This window comes from Dipodomys spectabilis, unplaced genomic scaffold (genome assembly GCF_019054845.1).
Source record: "Dipodomys spectabilis isolate Male_0828 unplaced genomic scaffold, ASM1905484v1 ptg000096l, whole genome shotgun sequence".
Lineage (NCBI taxonomy): Eukaryota > Metazoa > Chordata > Mammalia > Rodentia > Heteromyidae > Dipodomys > Dipodomys spectabilis.
In genome coordinates this window covers 28928763-28943602 of record NW_024870773.1, presented here as the reverse complement: position 1 = coordinate 28943602, position 14840 = coordinate 28928763, and positions in this window count along the sequence as shown.

The following is a 14840-nucleotide window of genomic DNA, read 5'->3' as shown; positions in this document are numbered from 1 at the left end:
TACGTGTTGGCTCATAGACTTTGGCCCTAGGAAGTAAATTTAATACAACTTGGATCCAAAACCATGTTATTTCAGTTGGAAAGCTCATATGTCTGAGCATGAATTTAATTCAGTTCAGAGCGAGGCTAAAGTAGAGCTTTGTGTTGTATAGGAACACAAGGAGGCTCAAGTCACAGACCGCAGAAATATGGAGAAATCAACCAATCAACAATGTTCCCTTTAAATCACAGAAAGCTACCATTGGTCCTACTCTGATACGTTTGTCTTGCTATAATTCTGGCATACAAAGTTTATCAGAATTATTGTTATTTTCATTCGGAGAACTCTAGTAATTTTAAATTATGCCTAAAATACAAATGTGCATTATTTTCATAAAATGTACTTCTGAATCTTTGTGAAATATCACATTGAAAATATCTTCTTTTCCCCATCATTCAATGCTTTCCACAAGCTTTCTGTGCAGCCATTACATAGAATTTCCACTGCCATTAACTATCCTTAGCAGCACTCTGTCTAGAAGGAAATCTTAGTTACATGAAATACTGAGAACTAGGAAAAAAATAACAATCACAAAAGAAATCACTTTTCTTAGGCAGAACAATAAAGAAGCAAAGGAAAACTTATTCATTCTTGCAGACCCATTCTATTGTTTTAAAATTATTTCTACTTGTTGCTTCATGTTCTGTTTGTAAAGGGCTTTCCAAAGGTCAAGGCTACTGAAATAGACCACAAAACTGACCTTTAGAAAAGATCAAGACTACTTGAGATAACCCAGACCTTCAGAGGATAACCTACGGAGAAGAAGATACTCTAAAGGATAATTTGCTAACTAGCAGAGCAGAAGAAAACGGTGAGTGATAGGAGAAGCAGGAAGTGAGTCATAGTCCCCCGATGCACTGGTTAGATATGGATAAATGGAGAGAAAATTAATTAGCAGTACATCTAGCAGGAGATTGAGCCAAGGCCTAGATTAATTAGCTTTTTGCTATAAATCTACTCTCTCTGCCTCACTTTGCGTGGGTTGTGCTGCAAGTTAATGAATTCTCCTGACCTCCCCTCAGATTTCTGTTTCACACATAACAGACCAAGGAGCAGCTTGCTCTGTTTCCAAGCCTATTGGGTTTTTCTCTGACATGGATCTAGCAAGGCAAAAAGATAAGGAAGGAGGAAGCTCAGCTTTAAAGCAGCTTTGTAGTGACCCTCCAGAGGACCATCCAAAATCCCAGGGCGCATTGAAGGCAGATGAGTACCAAGCGAAGATTCAAGGAAGTGATTAAAGTGAAGATTGCAAATGATATGGGCATAAGTCCTATCATTTGGGGGGTTGTCATAGCTTAGGCTTGCTTTAATATTTAAACTTTCGCTTCCCATCTAAAAGTACTCATTATGTAATTTAATAGGTCTCAAATTTAACACTCTTAGTTTCCTTTTGGGTTTTAGGAATTTTTTGACATATTTTGAGACAAATAAACACTTTCTGAGGTGCCCATAGGAGAAAACAATCTATCTTCATGTGGGAAAGAAAAACAGCAAAAACGAAAGAAAGAAAGAAAGAGAAAGGAAGGAAGGAAGGAAGGAAGGAAGGAAGGAAGGAAGGAAGGAAAGAAAGAAAGAAAGGGAAGAAAGAAAGGAAGGAAGGAAGGAAGGAAGAAGGAAGGAAGGAAGGAAGGAAGGAAAGAAAGAAAGAAAGGGAAGAAAGGAAGGAAGGAAGGAAGGAAGAAGGAAAGAAAAAGAAAACAAAAAAAACTGTTAAAACTGATTTGTTTACATTTGTTGAGAACAATTGTCTGGACTAATTTTATTTACACAGACAAAATCTATCTTATACATAAAGCAGAAATATTCCCAATAAAGATGTTTAATCTCAGAGTCATTCTTTCATTAAGAAATAAATCCTTAACCATTCATGAAGGAATGGAACATGAGTACCCCAAATCTAACAAAGCTGATTGGTCTCGGCAAATGGCAAGTTTGCTGGACCTTGACCATTGCCACCGAATTCTTCTCCATTTGTTATCTTTATATATGTTAATAAAATATATCTGCTTAAATTAAGCATTAGTGTGGATATGTTCTAGAACGTGGCTTGGGTGTATTTTTACAAGGAAGAAGGTAGGAAGATAAAGAGGTTCTATAAATGTGGGATGCTATGTGCATGTCTATGTGTGAATTTTGTCTTACTGACATTCAATGGATTTGTATGGTGCCTTAATGAAAGAGCTCAGGAAATCAAATATATCATGTAGGATTGGTTCAGTAAAAGGCATCCCATACCTTTGTTGAACTTAGTGTGTCTGTGAATGTGTGTGAACAAAATGCTTGAGATAAGCAACTCAAAAAGAAAAAAAGAGCACCTCTGTACCTCATGGAAACTGAGGAGAGGAGTAGAAAAGAGAGAGGGGAAGGAAAGAAGGGGAGGGCGATGGGGGATCCCAAGATCCCCTTCAAGAGAGGCCTCCCTCCCTGCAACTGCCATCCACCAAGCTCCACCTTATTAACAGTTTTACCTTCTCTCAACAACTCCCCCAACTGGGGACCAAACCAATGTTTCCCAAGCACCTTTGGGAAACATTTAAGAAAACTGTACTTGGCAAAATCTAGGAAGTACTAGTAGAAATAGTCTTGCTGAGTGATTATAATGTTAGATAAAAAAAGTTTCACTTAAAATAGACTATTATTTTCTAGATGAGACAAAAAAAACTTGACATGATCTTCCTAAAGCATAAATCCATGGTTAGTAAATGAGGTCCTGCATGCCCGCTCTTGTTTATCACCTGTTTTTGCAGAATTTTACTGGGACACAGTAGAGTTCATCTTGCATCTTTGGGAGCTTTGTACCTTAATGATAGAAGAGGTATGACCGGGGATGTGTGACCCCCAAGCCTGAAGTACTTACAACCTGGCCCCTTACATAAGATGTATACCAACTCATGCCTGGCAGTGATTTAAGGGAAATAGATTGGGCTTGTTTCTCATAAAATGTAAGGTTTAGTGTTATGTATAAATGGAAAGAGAACCAGTTGTCCTTAAGAGCACAAACAATAGATGGGAGAATTATGCCTTTATGAAGTAGAAAAATGTAAGGCTTTACAATGTTGTGTTTAATGGAAGTTTTTACCTCTGTTTATGCTAAATTTCTCCTTACCACTTATTTTCATGACAGAATACTTTTCTGGCAATGTAAATCCATTGATGGTGAGAATGGTTTCAGTAGCATTCCATTTCTTACTTTCATTTGATTGCCAAATTAACACACAAATTAAGAACTAGACTCAGCTGATAAGAAATAGAGTCTCAGCTTTTAACTACACAATTGTCTGCTAGTGTGAGATAGCTTTAGAGATTCTATAAATAGATATTACTTTGACTAGCAACCTAATTCTTCTACCACCTCTTAGATTTAAGACGATGCTACTTAATCCAACCTATAAAGTCCTTGATGAATCTTCATCAGTCTTTCCCACCTGATGAAGATTAGTCTTTTCCAGACAGTGAAATACAGCCTCTGGCTGATCATCCTTCATTCTGCTTCCCTAGGGAAGAGTCCCAATTTCTTCTTGGGTTAACCTTGAGCTTACTGTTCAGTTCCTCCTGCTTCCTTTTTTCTTACCTTAGAGGGGAAGCATAGAAAATATGAGAAGTATGAAATGATGTTTAAGCATCCTCCAAATGGGATGCTAGAAGCAAGTATGAGTTTTGTGAAATAATAAAATAACATTTTTTAAAAGCACGTTTCTATAGGGATTTTAATACATTAGAATACGCTTAAAGAAATGACTCAAATACACTTCTATCAGCAAACTAATTCTCCATCTCTTTTCAGTATCTAGGAACTCACAAGGACATGTGGGTAGTTTATGTCTTTGGTACATTGTTTTTGCTTAGGCAACACCTGGCCCATTTTCTTCAAATTCACAAAAGAAGTTGCTTCCCTGACAGAAGCAGGAAGGCTAGCAAGTCAAAACAGTGTCTCAAAAGCTTGGCTATCCTGTTGTCAGACAATTTCACCTGAGTCAGCTCTATGAAATGTGTAGGCTAATGCATTTGACTATGGTTTGGAGTTATGTAAGGAATATATAACAGCAGCTCAGCCGAACAGATTTAAAAAAGAATAACTATACTCATATAAACATTGAGCCAGATTTTGTTTTTAATGTTTTACTTACCTGGCATGATATTCTATCTTGTTGGAAGTAGAAAGACAAGTGTTAAAAGAGAAGTGTGACACCTCTGGTGGATAGCAAATCATCCTGTCAAGACCTGTGCAGAACCTTCCCTCAACACTCCACTCAAAGGCCAGCCTGTTAATGGGCTTCATCCCTCCAAAGAATTGTTTTGATTTACTGATGTAAATTCCATACGAAGCATTACAACCTTAAGGCTATAGTGTGACTTTAAGATGATTCAAAGTTTACATATACCATGATAAAGCTCCTAGGTACAAAATGAATAGTGGAATAAACAACCAGTTTTGAGGATCCATTTTTGAAGCAGACACTTAAAAGTGATTTTAAAGACATGCTTCTTGGGGGGAAATGATAGAAGGGGTGACATTGATCAAGATGTATTGTACTCCTAATATGACTTGTTGAGTTGATATCCATTTGTTCAGCTACTTAAACTAAAATAAAATTTTTTTAAAGACACATTTCCTTTATGCTTTTTGTCTTTCATTTCCTGTGATAGTACATTTCCTCTCTTATAATGAGATTTTAAGTTAATTAATAATTATACACACTTAGAAGGATGAAGAACAAAATGATCTAATTATAGACCAAATGGACACCCTCTGGCTATCCAGCAATTAGGGCTCCAAGGGCAATAGATAAGCTCTCTCCTGCCTTGAGTTCACTCAGTGCTTAACCTGGCAGTCAGCACTGACAATGGCTCACACCGTTTATGGCAAAATGTCAAGAACGTCATCAACTATTTGGAAGCAAAAATAAACAACTAAAACAAGATTTCAGAGTCTCAACTTGCTCTGTCTAGAGGAGATCTAAGTCAAAAAGGAAAAAAATAAAGCATAAGGTTTTGATGCTCTGTGTTTAACTTAATTCTAATTAGCTACAATTAAGCTGCCAGGGATAACAGCTTTAGTGACATTGAAGAAGAAAATGCCCACTTCTAATCTGATTCCCACCATTTCTTTAGATTTCCTGATTTCCTGTGATGGAGTCAGACTGATAAAGGAAGCAGAAGGACCTGGCATTCTTTTAGGAATTTCTTTCTGTGTACTTTACTGGAAAGGGAATAATTACCTTTAAAATGTGCACTTAAATTCCTCTTCTCCTAGTCAAGAGGGCATTTCCCTGTTTATGTCAACCCCAAACAGAACATTAACTTGTCATCTGAAATGACCTGACTCTTTGTAGAGTTAACAAAAAAATATTCTAGCTTAGTCACACAAGAATGGCTCCTGCCTGTCATCTTGCTACTCAGGAGGCTGAGATCGGAGGATTTCAGTTTGAGGCCAGCCCAGGCAGGAAATTTTGTGAAACTCTTATCTCTAATTAATTACCCAAAAGCTGAAAGTGAGACTGTGGCTCATTTGGTAGAGTGCTAGCTCAGAGACAGTACCCAGGCCCTGAAATTCAATGCCCATGACTGATGCACACGTGTGCACGCACACACACACACACACATACACAAACACACACACACACACACACACACATGTACTGGCTAATGTACATATGTTCTGGCTAATGAGAGGCTCCTAAATGATGTGATTGGGTTGGAAGTGACAACAGAGACAATACATCTAGCTTTTTTTCAATCAAGAGAAATTCAAAATAGAACATATACTTTGTATGTACTTATATGCTTTTATACTCTTATATGTATGTAGCAAGATTATTCTGAGTGGATCTGTGGGGGCCAGTGGGAGTGGCCATGATTTGAGTCCCAAGATGGACTGAGAGGATAGCTGGCTGCTATCAGCAGAAGATGACCCTGGCAGCTTCAGTGATCCATTATTTGGTATCTTTTTCTGTATGTTCTTATGTGTAAGATGAGCTTAAGTAATATTACAATATTTACATGATAAATATTTTTATAAAATCACTCACACATTTGTTGTGGCTTTGCTAAGCAAAACTACTTACCATCTAATGAGATTTTGCAGTTTAATGAGAGTTAATTGTTAAAGAATAATTGTCGAGCTGGGAAGGTGACTTGGTGATAGAGGGCTGGCCTTGCATCCATGAGGCCCTGGGTTCGATTCCTCAGCACCACATAAGCAGAAAAAGCTGGAAGTGACGCTGTGGCTCAAGTGGTAGAGTACTAGCCTTCAGCTGGAGTATTTGTCAGTAGTTTTACCTCACATACTCTTGTTTCTGTGTCTCTGTGTCTTGTCTGCCTGTCTTGTCTGTCTGTCTGTCTGTCTCTGTTGTTGTTGGTCTAGAATTTACAGTCAGGCCTTTGTGCTTACTAGGCAGACCCTTTACCACTTGAACCATCTCTCAACCCTTTTGGTTCTGGTTATTTTTGAGATAGAGTTTGCTTTTTATCTAGGCCGGACTAGATCCATATTTCCCTATTTATGCATTTCACCATAGCTGGGATGATAGGCATGAACTGCCATGCCTCACTTTTATTGTTGAGATGGGAGGTGGGCAAGATTTCATGAATGTTTTCCCTGGGTTAATCTGGAACCAAGATGATCTGTATGTCATCCTACACAATTCATTTTTGAGCAGGCAGCAAAAACTAGTTAAAATGTTTACACAAATTTCATAACTTGAGATCATGAGATATTCTGATTTTGTTTTATTTTTTGATAAGTTAGAATGAAGAAATAGAGCCAATGTCGTTGCTTTCTAAATATTCTTGAATGTTCTGGTTTCTACCTTTGGTTTTGCATATTTCACTCAGCACTAAGTATGAGAAAAGGGGAAGAGGTGGAGAATGAAGAGAACTAGTCACAGGCCCAAGAAAATAAGACTAGTTTGGGGGATGGAGCCTATGGACTAAATCTGGCGCACTAAATACTTTTTGTTTTTGTTTTGTTTTATTTGTTTGTTTGTTTGTTTTTTGATCAGTCATGGGTCCTGAACTCTAGGCCTTGGCACTGTCCCTCAGCTCTTCAGCTCAAGGCTGGTGCTCTACCACTTGAGCCACAGCACCACTTCCAGTTTTCTGGTGGTTAATTGGAGGTAAGAGTCTCATGGACTTTCCTGCCCAAGCTGGTTTTGAACTATGATCCTCAGATCTCAACCTCCTGAGTAGCTAGGATTACAGGTGTGAGCCACAGGTGCTGGCCATTATATAGTTTCATGAATAAAGTTTTATTGGAACACAACCCTTCTTGTTTCTTTTCCAGTTGTCTATATAGCTACTTTCCTGCTATAATGGTAGAGTAGTGGCTACAGAGATTTTCTGGACTCCAAACTGTAAAATATTTACTATCTGTCCCTTTACAGAAAAAGTAAGTGTGTGTGTGTGTGTGTCAATATAATGAGACAACTAAAGGAACTAACCAAGAATTTGCTGCTAGGACAATGAGAAGTTTTATGTTCCATCTAGAATATGTGTTATATCGAGGTCACTGAGGCCTGATGGCTTCACATTACAATTGAGAAATGGTGTTAACCAAGTGTCTTCAACTGTTAAGTGCTTATCATTTCTCCTAAAATCATTCTAGAATTGCAGTGATTCATTTTTCAGATGTTGTTCATCTCAGTTACACATTCTAATTTATGATAAATGTTATTTATGTCCTCCCAAATCTGACTCATTGTTGAAAAATAAGCAGTTCAGTGTGGTTTATTACTTTTGTCAAATGCTTCTGATTTTATGCTCCCACAGTTGCAGCTGTCTTAAGGGCTGGGGAGAGGGGAATTTTGGCAGTATTCTGATCCTGCCTAATTTCTCTCCCAAATGTTTTTGTCCAGGAAAACTGAAACTGAAACTCTGACTACCTTCAAATTCTTATTCCATAAGCAGGATGAATTAAGATTTAAATTTCTATGTCCTCATACTTTCTCATAAGGAAAACATGTAATGTTATGACATAATATTACAAGAACAGTAAGGAAGAGTAATACAAAATATTCTGAGTTTATTGAATGCTGCTGTCAGTTGGTGTATTGTTAAAAATAGAGACAGCTTGTTTTCTCTCACATGTGGAATATTAGGCTTAGAATATAAATATATACATAAGTACATAAAGGATTAGTCTGACTAAAGTATAATATATATGTATGTGAGAAACCATGATGAGATCCTTTAAACAATCAATATACACTTTACCAAAAAAGAATATTAACAAGTTGAAATTTTTGATGGGAGAAGGACAGACAAGCGAAATCAACTGCAAACTCATTTCAACTACTAAAAAATATGAATAGTGGGCTATTTATTTAGTAAATATACTTCAAATCAATAGGTTTTCTATATACTTATCAGACAATATAGTATTAAAACATTATATTCACAACAGCAATCTGTAAAAACTTTAGGATTAATCTTCATTAGAGTTATATAAGGTCTATTTAATTATAAAACTATACTGAGTGTCGTAGACTGAGAGTCAACACTGGTCGGACACAGTGGTTTTTTTCCTTGTATAAAGAAACAGCAAAAGGAAGTGAATAAGGTAAGTCACAAAGATGAGAAAAGGATAGTTGCTCATGCCAACAATCTCAGCTACCTTGGAAGCAGAGACAAGGAGGATTGACGTTCAAGTCCAACCAAGCAGGGCACATCCAACGGCCAGGGAGGATAAATAGGCGGACCAAGGTCCAGACTGGCCTGACACAGATGCTTTACATTTACTTATTTTTTTATCCTAAAATAACTAAAGTAAAAGGCCTGGAATGCAGCTTAAGTAGTAGAGCACCTACTTCGTAGCAAACATAAGACAATTGAGTTCAATACCCAATCCCACAAAAAATAAAAATGTAAAAGGGAGTACTGTTTTGCATTTTTCTAGACGATAAAAGTAAATAGCTTAAAATATAAGCACCTCAGAATTAATGTATAAAGATACATTAATTTTAATAAACAATTTGAGAGATTTAATTTTAATTATTTTGTGGGCCTGAGGATTGATCCTGAGGCTTCACACTTGATAGGCAAGCACTCTACCACTCACTTGAATTATACCTCCAAACTAAGATTAATTTTGACAAAATTCTTCTTATGTTAATATTGGAGAGTGGATATGAGTGAATAGTGATTTAAATTTTAAAAAGAAATGAGAATTTGACTTGCCACATACTAAAATATATTATGACATCCCAAAAATTAAATGCCATGATTTAAGAACCTAATTAGACTGATTGAAGAAACAGACTCCAACACAAAATTAAACCAAGAAGAGTACAGGAAATATTATAGTATGCCATTGTTATGAACTTCCATACCTTGAACTACAAAGTGGACTTCTTATTTAATGTTACTAGAAAAGCAAGATAATCATATTTTATGGAGAATATTAGATTGTTATATCAGTCTTTATACTTAAAACAACAGTAGTCAGATTAAAAATTAAAGTAAAATAATCCATGAAATACAAAATGCAAAGTAATTGACATTTTATCAATTTTCTGTGAGCCAGAACTTTGTATGAATGGTCAGTTCTAGTATCACAGGAAAATTGTGAAGCTGATGCAGGAAGATTGTGAATTCAAGGTCAACCTGGACTAGAGAGCCAAGATCAAGACCAAGCTGAATTATATAGCTTTACTTGCCTCAAACACCCAATCTAAACAAACACAGATAAAATAAAAACAAACGTAACAATTAAAGGGGGATGAAGCAAAAATACTAGAAATAGTATTGGAAAACAAATCACAAATCAGAGAAAAAATATTTCCAGTACATGACTGACAAATGTCTGGCTCTGGTATAAAGAATGAGCTTTTAAATCAATAAGAAAAAGAGAAATTTAATGCAAAATTGAAGAAAATGTGTAACACGACTTTGACAAATAATAAAGATGGACAATAAATAATATAAAAAGTGCTAAATTCAGTAGTAAGCAAAAGAAGACTAATTAAAAAATTGAGATTTGGGCTGGGAAAGTGGCTCAGTGGTAGAGTTCTTGCCTTGCATGAATGAGACCCTGAGTTCAATTCCTCAGTACCACATAAGCAGAAAAAGCCAGAAGTGGCGCTGTGGCTCAAGTGGTAGAGCGTTAGCCTTGAGTAAAAGAGCTGAGGGACAGCTCCCAGGCCCAGGGTTCAGGCCCCACGACCAAAAAAAATAAATAAATACTAAATAAATAAATAATAAATTGAGATTTGTTTTCCATCTATCACATTTTCAGACTAAAGTATTAATGCCTACATAAGTTGTTAGGAAGCATCTGCAAATTAATTAAAACTTTCTGAAATTTCAAGCGTCATGGGTGTGTCCTTTCATCTAGAAATTTCATTATAGAATGTTTTCCTAAAGAAATATCCATAAAATCCCCACATAAATGAATGTATAGACTAGGATGTTTATTATACAGTGTGATATATTTTATAATGTGGACATTACAGGCTGAATTATACCTCCTTCAATTCATATGTTGAAGCTGGAATTTCAGAAGCTAAGAATTTAACTGTGTATGGTAACAAGACCTTTAAAGAAGTAATTAAATTAAAATGAGTTTGTCAAAATGGGCCCTAATCTAATGTGACTGTGGTTATAGATATGCTTCTCCCTCATAGGGAGAGATCATGACAAGACATAGGAAGATGTCAGCCACCTGCAAGAAAACAAGGAAGGCCTGAGTAATATAGGGTGATGCAGGCAGTTAGGAATCCTGAAGGCTGAGAGCCATGATTTGGATGTGGATAGGGAATCATGTCCTGGCCAGTAGCTTCAGAAGTTGATGAACCATAACCTAGCCTTCAAGAACTGATCATTGTATGTAAATAGTCTCCAATAAAAGCTTGAGATCATGGGACACTAAATGTAGCTCCCTCCTCATCCTCCTATCTTCTAGACATTCTTTCTGTCTGCTTTTACTTTGTTTCATTTGCCATTAGTAAACCTGCTCCTGCATTAGTCTGCTCTATGCTTATCTTTGTATTCTTTCTCTGATGAGACCAAAAACTTTCTGGCTCCAGGACTGGTGACTCTAATCCATGCTCAAGGGAAAACTAAACTTGTTTGACCTTGTCCCCAACATCTAAGCATATTGGGTTGACTTTCCAATGTCCAGAATTGTAAGGAAATAATTTCCATTTTCTTTTGTTTAAACTGTAGCAAAGTAATTCTGTGTGCATATATGTATATATAATAGGCATATTAGCATAGACATTTTATATATACATATTTTTATTATAGATGCAAAATATTTCATTATACATTTAAAGGCTGAAACAATATATCACACAATGTCAATAATGATTATTTCTAGTGCTTTTATAACTAAAATAATCATGTGTTTTTATGATGGAGAATGATAGAAGGGTTGGCATTAGTCAAGATGACATCATTCTTATAACTGACATGTTGAATTGAAACATTTTTACAACTACTTAAAGATAATACAAAGTTATATAAATAAAAAGTAAAACCAATTGAACATTAAAACAGAACAAACAGCTACTTTAATTTGTAAAAAGAATGGATGCTTGTTTCTTCTCCATAATATTTAGCATAGTGCCTTATGCATTGAAAAAGATATTGTAAGAATTATTGACCAAGGTAGGTGCTGGTGGCTTATACCTGTAATCCTAGCTACTCAGGAGGCTGAGATCTGAGGATCACTGTTCAAAGCCAGCCCAGGCAGGAAACTTAACTCCAATAAACCACCAGAAAGCCAGAAGTGGTGTTGTGGCTCAAGTGGTAGAGTGCTAGCCTTGAGCTGAATTGCTGAGGAACAGTACCTAGACCCAGAGTTCAAGCCTTACAACCAACCAAAAAACATATATTGATTAAAATAATTAAACCTGCATGTATCAGATAGAGATTTTTCAGATTCTTATGGCTGAGCACACAAGGTTATATTTTCTTTTTCTTATTGCCTAAGAAGGGGATGGCATGGTATGAAAAGAGAAAAAGAAGGAAAGAAGGAAGGAAGGAAGGAAAGAAGGAAGGAAGGAAGGAAGGGAAATGGAAGGGAAGAGAAGAAAAAGAAAGGGAAGGAAAGGGAGGAAGGAAGGAAGAAAAGGAGGAAGGAAAGAAGGAAGGAAGGAAGGAAGGGAGGGAGGGAGGGAGGGAGGGAGAGAGGGAGGAAGGGAGGGAGGGAAATGGAAGGGAAGAGAAGAAAAAGAAAGGGAAGGAGAGGGAGGAAGGAAGGAAGGAAGGGAGGAAGGAAGGCAGGAAGGAAGGAAGGAAGGAAGGGAGAAAGAAAAAGAAAGAAAGAAAGAAAGAAAGAAAGAAAGAAAGAAGAAAGGTAGAAAGAAAGAAAGAAAAGCTATCTCAGAAATCAAAGCAGGGAAGCAGAGGGCACTACAGGACAAAGACCCCTAGTTCATCTCCCAGGCAGTTTTTCTTTTCCAGTGTGATGTTGCAGGAAAGACTTCGTGCATCACTAGTGAGGTATATTGAAGTTCTCTTTGATCACAAGGCATACATCATACTAGTAGAAGAATAACCTCAAGCTGAACATAACACTCTTAAACTACCATTCCTGAGTAACCTAACTAATTTCTTCTTTTCCATCTTGGATATGGGTTAGGGATAAGTTTTCCTTCTCATGCGTCTGCATCTCACCTAAGTGACCCTTGTCATGTAGCTATTCTTGACAAGGTGTCTTTGTACTCAGAGAAGTGTGCCTCAGCCTTAGGGAGCCTTACGGAGAACAGTGGTCCCCAACATCTTATTTTTTTTTTAAATCAGAAGATTTTTTTGAATTTATAAGACCTTCACACAGATACTAGGTTCCTTTCATCTGTTAGCTGTATAACAGAAATATACAGCTTTTTAACTTATTTTTATGATTTTAATGAATAAATTTATGCTTCAATGTTCACACCTTATCCTTTAAAAAATTATATTTGTATTTAAGTAGTTGTACAAAGAGGTTACCGCTCAGCATGTCAGTTTATAAGTTCAATGCACCCCTTTCATCATTCGCTCTCCTCCCTCCCAACCCAAAGTCTCCCTTAAATTTTCCTAGTTGTATGAGATATGCACTGAACATTATGATTGGATTCTTCTCCTTCCTCTTTCCCCTCTTCATTCATTTCCCTTGGGGCTATATTTTCATGGTGCTGTTTCCTTAACTATTCCCAGTAGGCATAAGTAGAATTTGTTTCTCTTTTATTGATTCTGGTGTTTAAACTCAGAACTTTGTGCTTACTAGGCAGGTGTTTTCTTTTGAGCAGTTTGTTTAATGTGTAGAGACTATTTTTAGGTATGGTTGTCATGATTCGTCTTTTTTTCTGACTGTAGTTTGGTCAAGTGAAATGGAAGTTTGGTTAAATGGTCCCCAGGTTATCAAGTTTTCTTTGGGTGGCCTCTGGTCTTCCCATTTGCAGCTAGGAAGCTACCATGGCTTATTGACAAGGGAAAATGGATACAACCCCAGTGTCTGACACAGATAAAGCTATCAAAAATACTCCACAGGGGCAAGCCCCAGGCCCAAATAGGTCTTGTTAGATTTGTAGAGATACTTTAGAGTTCCTGAACACACATTTAATCATTGTAAAGATGCCAGCCGTTTTCCCTTTGCCACTAAACTCTGGATCCTGAGATCACAAATCTGTACCTCCTGCAGGCATGTATCTTTTATTAATGGAAACATCAAAATTCTGGTGCAGCTTTGGCAACTCAGTTTGCAGGGAATTATTAGTCCCTTTTGAGTGTTCCAGAAAATGAGTTACATATGTGGTTTCTAAAAAAAGTTATACAGAGATGAAACTTAATCAACTATATTTTAGATAAAGGAATAAATGGCTTTTGCATTTGATACTGTTGGTCAAAGAAGCTAATAGAAGTGAATGACATCTATGTGGAATAGTTAGAGACTTTATCATTTAATATCTCCTGGGTTTCAAGTGTTTCCTATGCTGAAAAAAACACTTCTTGACTGTGTATTTGGAATCTTATGTGTCCCAGGTAGATTTTTTTTCTTTTTCTTGGGGGGGAGGGTGTTGCTATTTAAGCTTTCCTAGAAATCCCTTAGGAAAGTTAATAGAATAAAGTTGTTCAACTAAAGAGAGAATCTCTTAAAGTTCCTGTTTCAATGGAAAATAGAGTACAACAAAAGCCATTTATCTAATAATATCATTACTAAAATGTATCGAATCGGGATTGTTTGATGCAAATGGACAACTGAAATGTAAAGAGCTCACACTGGGGACAGATGTTGTTTTTCATGACCAAAATTCTCAAGAGCTTGAACTCAGTCCTTATGACAAAGGTGAGACTCTTTACATGCTGTGTATGTGATTGCAAGTAGCAGTGTTCTGAAGTTGTCTTTTTTCCAAATCTTAAGTTCCCACTGTGTGTCTAGAGGCTAGTTTTGCTGAAGACATATAGTTATTGTCTGTATTTATAGGGGTTGTTTAAATAGTTACACTTACACATGAATTCTATAGTGATCTTGTCTGTGTTGGCCTTAATTATGAAAAAGTAAGTATTTCTAATTTTTCTGTAATATGAGGAAGAGAAAGATAGAGACTAAAAGCTGACCCATTTTTATTGGGAACCTCGGAGATATGCAACAGAATCTTCTAGCTTAAAGTAAAGAGTTTTGTAAATAGTAGCCATTTTAATGTAAAAAGTCCATTAGTGCTGAATACCAGTGGCTCACAACCTGTAATCTTAGCTACTCAGGTGATCTGAGGATTGTGGCTCAAAGTCAGGAAAGTGGGAGACTCTGATCTCTAACTTCCAAAAAAAAGATGAAAGTGGAGGTCTGGCTCAAATGGTAGAGTAAAAAACTCAGGAGTGTA